The sequence below is a fragment of the Dromiciops gliroides genome, chromosome 1 (assembly GCF_019393635.1).
Source record: "Dromiciops gliroides isolate mDroGli1 chromosome 1, mDroGli1.pri, whole genome shotgun sequence".
NCBI lineage: Eukaryota > Metazoa > Chordata > Mammalia > Microbiotheria > Microbiotheriidae > Dromiciops > Dromiciops gliroides.
In genome coordinates, this window is record NC_057861.1 from 609,880,624 (window position 1) to 609,889,575 (window position 8,952).

At 38.4% G+C, this 8,952-nt stretch overlaps 1 pseudogene; it reads right to left on the minus strand.

Annotated features, from left to right (window-relative positions):
- Positions 1–7,223: 7,223 nt before the first annotated feature.
- Positions 7,224–8,320, minus strand: LOC122752637 (annotated as a pseudogene).
- Positions 8,321–8,952: the final 632 nt, after the last annotated feature.

Below are 8,952 nucleotides of genomic sequence, written 5' to 3' on the forward strand. Positions count from 1 at the left end.
TTACTAGCTGTAACGATTGGAATGACGCCACCTGCTGGATACTTACTGTAGAAGAGTTCTGCCCATGAAGCGAAGGTCTTTGAGGGCAAGACCAGGAGTCTTTTCTTTGGAGTCAGGAAGTGACGCGGACTAGTGGGAGGAGGAAGGAAGAGACTGGCGCTGACTCTGGGGCTCTTTCCTGAGGACGCTGGCGGAGAAGGGAGCTAGAAATGTGCTCTCCCTTTAATAGATAGGAATCTAGGCCTTTCTCTCTCTCTTTACCAAATTCTTATTCTCCTTAATAAATGCTTAAAAGTCTAACTCTTGCTAAAGCTTGTAATTGATTGGCGACCACTCATTAGATATTTTAGACAGTTTAGCTAGAATTTTAACCCTTAACAGATGGCTGACCACGAAGAGGAAAGCTAAACCTCAGTCTTCTTCTGATCTTCTGGTTGGGTAAGAAATTTCCCCTCCCTCTCCCTTTAACTGCTAAGTACTGGTGTACTGGCTGTGTTTTCCCTTTAAATTTTTTCGAATGGACCTTTTAAACTCCCTAATTACCCTATTTTTGATTTTAGTCTGTTTAACCAGACAAATGGGAGATAAGATCATGTTAATGCTTTGTTTTTGTGGATTTTCTATTTTTCTTTTTATTTTTGTTAAAAGAGCCAGCAACTTACTCACACAAGGAAATATCTCTCCCTCTCCCAACCATGCTTTTTCAGAGAAACCTGAAGAGATTCCCGCAGCTTTTCCCAGTTCTAACAGTAATTGTTGCTTTAATTTTGCATGCCTGGAGGCAATGACCCACCCTCTAGAAGCTTTTAATCCCCTAGCACCTGGAGGCAAAGTGGGGGAAGAGGAATCCAGGCCTGAGTTCAAAATCAAGTCTGATTCAAATTGTGCTGGTCCCTCCCCTCCTCTCCAGACCCCACCCTCTACTCCTCCCATGGCTAAGCCCATTGCTTCCCCGGCCAGGAAGTCCAGAGATTTGATGCGCATGCTCAACTTTCTCTAACTACATTTGCAACTTCAGGCTCAGCCCTTCCCCAGCCTGGCTGTGCTTCTGAGACAACCTTAGAAAACCCTTTAAATTCCAGATATACTCGTTTTGTTCATAATTTTGCTAACCTGCTTTTGTCTTTAATTAGTAATCTTATAAAGCATTTGTATGGTGAAAAGACTGACAGACAATATAGAGGGGTTAAAGAAGAAAAACTTAAGCTAAATAAGAATGACAATCATCAACATAGTTCAAGACTCCGCTTCTTTTGCCATGGAAGGGTATATATTTTACAGAAATGTAGAAGTAAGCAGCAAGGTATTGATATGAGTATTGGGGATTTTAGATATCGGAATCAAAAATGTTCTGAATTCACTCAGAGTAATAGTATCAGTTCAGAGGTTACATAGGATTTCTATGCTATTACATATACATTTTGAAATTAATGGTATGGGTTTATTTTCATGCTTTTGAGATTGTGTCTTATACTTAGTTTTTAAAACAAGGAGAATATTTGTAAAAGCTTTTTATAGTCATGTGATCAAGTTTATATTTTATAATACTCTTATTGATATTAAGTTCATATTAATTTAGATTTCCCTAGTTTGAATTTCATTGTCTTTTATTATTCCACGTGTATTTTCTTCTATTCATTCATCTATCTAATTTTGAAACATGGTTTTGATTTCATAATACAATGTTAATTCTAGGAGTATTGTGCTCCCATATTCTGAGTTATTTGTTTTTGCTATTTTTTCTCAACTGATTATTTGATCAAACTCTTTAAAGCATTTCCCTGGCAAATTGTTTGCCATGGCAAGTGTAAATTGATTCTAGAAGTATTATTTTTGATAAGCATATTCCAAAAAAAAAAAAAAAAGAGAGGAACATTTGTAAAAGTTGTCTTTGAGATTGTGTTGTGCTTTAACTTGTATTTAAATATGTTCTGATTTTTCACAAAAGTAATTGTATACTAAGTAAAAAAAGATATTATTTGAAATTGTTGCATAACTATATATTGTGTTCTGAGTCAAGATGTATTCACATTTTTTGCAATCATTTATTATCCTCAATTTTTAAATCCATATGAGACTTGGATTATGGGAACTTATCATTTAAGACATTAATTGCCTTTATTCTGAGTTATCAGATGCCAGTTGGCCAAGATGCCATCCAATCACAAGAGTAATACAAGCAAGAGCAGACACTGAACTGTCACATGAGGGGAGACATGCATGAAGTCAAGGTATGGCCGAGAGAATGGCTTTTGACAAATGTTGAGGTTGGATTCTCTTGGTTTAATATTTTATTTTATTTTTCCCCACAATATTGTACAGATGGCTGGAAGTATTCATCCCACCCATCTCACTTCTACACCTGGCTTCTATGCTCCCTCCTATATGCCTGATGCCATGGACATCTCAATCCCATGCATCTGATTAAGTCTGACTCAGTTTCTTCCAATATGTTCGGTGGCATGGACATATGTTCCATCCACCTATTTTAAGCCTGGCATACTGTATGGGCAGTACATATTGCTCAAGTGTGGGAATGCTCATATCCCATCATTTCTCTGTTCTTTTATGGTAACCCCCATAATTATCTCAGGTGTCATGATAAATACAGTGTTGAATTTGGCCTTGACACCTGTTACCAATTATATTAGATTTTTTAATTTCTCATAATGGCATGAGGATAATTAGGCAGATGATGCAAAAAGTGATAAAACAAAGATAAAAAATTATTTTTAATAATTAATATCGCAGCAATTGTCTTCTCAATTACACTCCATAAGGGGGGGGACTATAGTAATATTATAATTTTAAAGAATGGTTCAATTTTTGTTTTATTATATGTTTCATGTATAACAACTAAGATTCTGAATTCCCTTAGACATGTTTTTGAGAACTTTTATTGTTTGATTTGATTATTGACAAAGCTATTTTAAAGTTGTGTTAAGCTCAATTTTGTAGGAAATTTTCCTGGCTGATTACCAGCATCCACACATCAACCCCTGAAAAGACTTCCATTCCACGACTACACCTAGAGGACATCTGAGAAAAGACTTTCAGAGACTTTAAATGAACAGTTTTGATTTGTTGTTTTTGTTGGTTTTTTTCTCTTTCTGTTATAATATACACCATCTGTAACATGTATTCTCTGCAGAGGCCCTCCCTTTGCAAGACTAATGTCAAAGCGTCGGTTCATTAGACAAAAAATCGCCCCTCTGGACAAAACTTTCCTCTCTTCCTTTTCTATATTGTTGTTCACATATTATTAGTTAGCAATAGTTATTATATTGTTTTTACTGTTCCGTCAAGGAAACATTTTGTTTCTTGAGGAACAACAGGGGGGACTGTAACGATTGGAATGACGCCACCTGCTGGATACTTACTGTAGAAGAGTTCTGCCCATGAAGTGAAGGTCTTTGAGGGCAAGACCAGGAGTCTTTTCTTTGGAGTCAGGAAGTGACGCGGACTAGTGGGAGGAGGAAGGAAGAGACTGGCGCTGACTCTGGGGCTCTTTCCTGAGGACGCTGGCGGAGAAGGGAGCTAGAAATGTGTTCTCTCTTTAATAGATAGGAATCTAGGCCTTTCTCTCTCTCTTTACCAAATTCTTATTCTCCTTAATAAATGCTTAAAAGTCTAACTCTTGCTAAAGCTTGTAATTGATTGGCGACCACTCATTAGATATTTTAGACAGTTTAGCTAGAATTTTAACCCTTAACATAGCTGTGTGACCTTGGGCAAGTCACTTAACCCTCATTTCCCTGCAAAAAAAATAAATAAATTTAATAAAAATAAATACATTTTAAAAAATAAAATTAGCTCTCTTTCCCCTCCCCCCACCCCATCCCTATTTTGATTGCATGACAGACTTAAGTTGTCTTCCTCTTCCTTACCATCAGGGATCAGGGAGCCCCACAGTGGGTGTGGAGTTTTACTGGAACCCCAGGAAGCCTCATAAAACATTCATAGGGAGAGTCCATGCCCCAAAGGCACAAACCTAATTATTGCAACCTAGCATCTTTTCAAGATCTCCTCCCTCCTTAAAAGCAGGTAGTGTCCTAATAATGACAAAGTAGGAGGTGGCTTTGAAGAAACAGGTTAAGTAGGATGGAAGCTGGAGAAAGGGGCATGATGACCTTGAGATCATCCTGTGTGAAAAATTAAGACCTGAGCCGCTTTCCATTTCTCACCCTTGGAGTTCACAACTGTCCACATGTGGTCAAGTAGTTTTAAAGGTATATAATTCATTTATGAACATTTGTTTTTCCAATAAACTTGTCTCTTATTCAGTGGTGGCTTCTTGCCATACCCCTATCCAATATCTTTATGCTACATGTAAATTGGTTCATATATTTTATTTCTTCTGATTAATGGAGAAAATGAGTGTCCAGCTTTTCATCATGTGTATAACATAGTGCCCAGGAATCTATGATCTGGCCACATTCATCTTGCTTTGAGGATTTTTCCAATGAGTTAGAGCTTCCCCTGATACTTGCATTATTTCTCCATAGTACTCCCAGTTGATTTTATGTGGGATACCTCTTTGCATACTTCTCCCTTTCTTCCCTCATAATATTTTCTTATACATGTGAGCTGACAAACTCTATTTCTAACACTGAATCATGTCAGAATTTTGTCATTCACTTCTTACTCTCTTGGGTCAAAATACTGAGTATTCTGAAAAAGAAAAAAATCAATTTCACTCATCCATTGTATGTACATATATTCTGAGGGATAAAAGTTAATGATTAGCTTAACTTTTTGTTCATGCATGATGATGATGTTGATTTTAGCCACAGGAAACATAGAAATTCCAATTTTGTGAGTGTTAAAAATGTAATATTCAATTTTTAAAATAATCAAGTACTGAATTGAGGTAACTTCTTCCATTATTTCTATGTTATTCACATGCAATGCATATCCCATAATCCCAGAATTTCAGAGAGATCATCTGGTTCAACCCCTAACACCCCCCCCAAAAAAAACCCACCCCATAATTGTTACTCTTTTGTATTATATCTTTGTATTTCTACCACTAAGCACAGTTGCCTTGTATCTAGTAGCTCCTCAACAAATATTTGTTGAATGAAAATATAAATGAATGAATGATGAGTCAAATTTAAATTTCCAGTCAGAGCCATTTTGGACATGAAGAAATAGGATGCTATAAGTACAGCCAGGAATAAACATTTCTGATTAGTTTCTTTAAATATATCATATCTATTCATGAAACCAGAGCAGTGATCCTCATTTACCTAAATATCAGAAAGAACCTTTGATAACATTCTACTAAAGGATTTGGGAATGATATGAAAAACATGGCACATAATCAGTTTTAACATTTAAATGACCAGAAAATTTATCAAGGACATGCAGAGTAGTATACTTTGTACCAACCATGTCTTAAAGACAGAAACAAAACGGAAAGGTCAAAGAATACAGTTGTGGAGAGCTCACCTAGATATTTACTAACTACCATGAGTATCTATTCCAATACTAGATACCACAGAAATCTACTTCAGTTTGGAAATTTGGGGATCTCAAAGAACAGAAGAACATTGCCTTAAATATTATTGGAGGATTTATCAATCATATATGAAGCACCAGTGTTACATACATATGAAAGGAAATATGTTCTGATCCCTGAGAGGCAAAGCTATATAATTGTTAATTCCAAGGAATCAGACCTTCCCAGAACTGGTGTTTGGGTCCCCTTTTAAAAACTTCTCTATAGGGTAGAAAGAGCTGTTAGTGTTCAGTTGTTTTCAGCTGTGTCTGACTCTTTGTTACCCCATTTGGGGTTTTCTTGGCAAAGATATTGGAGTAGTCTGTCATTTCCTTCTCCAGCTCATTCTACAGATGAGGGGTTAAAAGTGACCTTCCTAGCATCACACAATTAATAAGTGTCTGAGGACAGATTTTAATTAAGGAAGATGTCTTCCTAATTTTGGGCCGGTCCTCTATCTACTGTGACACGTAGCTTCCACAGGAAGATCTGTAGCTTTTTTCAAAGGTTTCAACCTAGGTTGAGGAGACCCCAAATACCCTTTGAATACACCAAACATGAATAAGTTAGAAAAGATTACATAGAGAGATTGATATAATTCTTTTGGTGTTGGGGATCGGGGAGTATAATTATGGATTCATTCCCCCTTTACCCCTGTTTGGGGCTATAGGGGTGGTTGTGGGACCTACTTTAGCCAGTTTGTATCACTACCCCCATCTTCAGCACCAGGGTAAAGGTAAGCAAGAAGCAGAAGCAGATAGTGGAAATGAACACATTTGCCAACTCGGACCAAGAGGGGAGTTTATAGACAATGTTCCTGAACCCTGATCTCTTGTGTAGATGAAGGAAAATCCCTAAGCCATGTGATCCCCAAATCTAGTTCACTAGCCAAGAAAGGACATTTCTTGGGCAGCACCAGCTTTGGGTATTGATTCTAGGAATCCCCAAATAATTTTTCCTTTAATGTGTGTACTTTCATTTGAACTGTCTTAAGTCAGTGTCCAGGTAAAGTTCCCCAAGTGCTGGCATCAATTTCATGGGACTCCCAGGGAAATTGTAAAAAGTCTTCATTCACATTTATGTTGGGGGAAGGGAGGAAAATTAGGTGCCAATTATTTCTCTGACAAAAAAAGGGAACAAGTATTGTTTGTTTTTCAGGGCAATGAGGGTTAAGTGACTTGCCCAGGGTCACACAGCTAGTGTCAAGTGTCTGAGGCTAGATTTGAACTCAGGTCCTCCTGAATCCAGGGCTGGTACTTTATCCACTGTGTTACTTAGCTGCCCCAAAAGGAAACAAGTATCAAAGTGGGAGATACAAAAAGGTTGTTTCCTTTTATTTTTAAAGGTTTATGTAATTTTCATGTAAAGTAATACTACTCCTTCTGGATTTATGTTAAGTAAATCTTCCTTGTGTGTAGCAGGACAGTCTGCTGAGAGGCAAGTGACTCTCTGTAAGAATGCATTGTGCAATATTTGGAATGACTATTTTTTAAAATGTAAAATCAGGGTCCTGAAGGCCCACTATGGAACTCTGGTAATGTTTGCCTCCAATATAGTTAGACTGCTCTTTATCTTCACCATTCAAGTTTTTAAATCCTGAGTCAAGTGCCACCAAACTAATGAAAACAAACAAACAAAAAACCATGCCAGTCTCATCTTGGAAGGCAATTATCATGTAACACCCTTTGACAAGCAACAACAACCCATTTAGCAAACAGTCCATTTAGAAGCACTTGTGGTGGACAGTGGAGGACCGAGATTCATCATCCTCCTGTTTGCTGATTTACATCTGCTGGAAGGTGGAGAGAGAGACCAGGATGGAGCATCTAATCCAGACAGAGTATTTGTGCTCAGGTGGGGCAAGATCTTGATTTTCATTATGGTGGAACATAGGGCTGTCATCTGCTTCTGCATCCTTTTAGCAATGCTTGGGTACATGGTGATACCACCAGGTAATACAGCTCTGGTATGCAAATCTTTACAAATGTTAACATCACACTTCATGATTGAAGTGAAGCTTGTTTTGTGGATTCCATACTAGGAAAAATGATTGGAAGAGAGTTTCTGGCACCAGAAACTCTCATGGCCAATGGTGATAACCTGACCATCAGGGAACTCATAGATATTTTCTAGAGAAGAGCTATTTGCTCTATGCTATATGCAATTTGAAACCCAGGACTAAGTAATAGAGTTTCTCCTCAATGTCATGTCACAATTTTCCTCTCAGGTGTAGTAGTAAAACTCTACCCTTTCTCAGTCAGGATCTTTATGAGTTAGTCCATCTGACCATGGCCAGCCAGATCCAGACAGAAGATGGCATGGGGAAGGGCATAACCTTCATAGATAGGCAAAATGTGGATCATACCATTACTAGAGCTCATCACAATACCAGTGGCACAACCAGAGGTATACGGGGAAGCACAGCCCAAATGGCAAAAATATGGCTGGCATGTCAAGGGTCTCAAACATAGTATGTGTCATCCTTTCTGTTTGCTTCAGGGTTCAGGGGGGCTTCGGTGAACAGCATAGGGTGCTCTTCAGGGGCCACATGGAGTTCAGTGTAGAAAGAATGATGCCAGATCTTCTTCATGTCATGGTGACATGGTGACAATACCATGTTCAGTGGAGGTATTCTGGGGTCAGAATACCTCTCTTGTTCTGGGCCTCATTCCCCACACAGCTCTCTTTCTGGCCCATATCCTTCATCACACCCTGATGTCTGAGACACCCAATAATAAAAAGGAAGACAGCTTGAGGGGTAACATCTCCTGTAAAGCCAGCTCTGCACAATCTAGAGCCTTTGTCAAAAAGTGTGACCATATCATCATCCCTGACAAACTTTGAAGTGGCAAATTTAAACCCTTAAGAGAGAGGGGGGAGATGGTGCACCTGAAGGCAGCAGGGAGGCAAATGCACACTGAATGGAAGAGCTCATAACTCAAGGTCAGGAATTCTTGAATGAGATCTATAGGGGAAGTGTTTCTTGAGTAGAATGCTTCTTGGAGAGTGATGAGAATAACGCAGGTGGTCTTTGTAGTGAGGACAATAATATGGGATAATAAGGAGTCTGGACCTTTCCACAGTTGTTACTTGGTTAGTGAATGTAAGTCTGATATAAAATCAGGTTGCCCATATAACAGTTTCAAAATGTGTTTGTCTTCTGGGGAAGTCCAAGCCACAGAGGAAGCTATGAGTCTGGGAAGGATTGTTTAAGACCACATGAGAGAGCCAGAGATTCACTGGAATGTCTCTTGTCCCAGTGGCAACCCTGAATTCAGTACCTTTTGAAAATAACTGCTCTGAGTGCTTTATATGTTTTCTGAATCTGTTTATGAGCTCCTATGAGTCCTCTGCATTTTCTGTATAGGTTTATGGCTCTTGTGGGCCTTTTGTATCTTCTGCATTTTCTATGGGGCAACATAAAGGCTGTCCTATACACAATATACATTTGC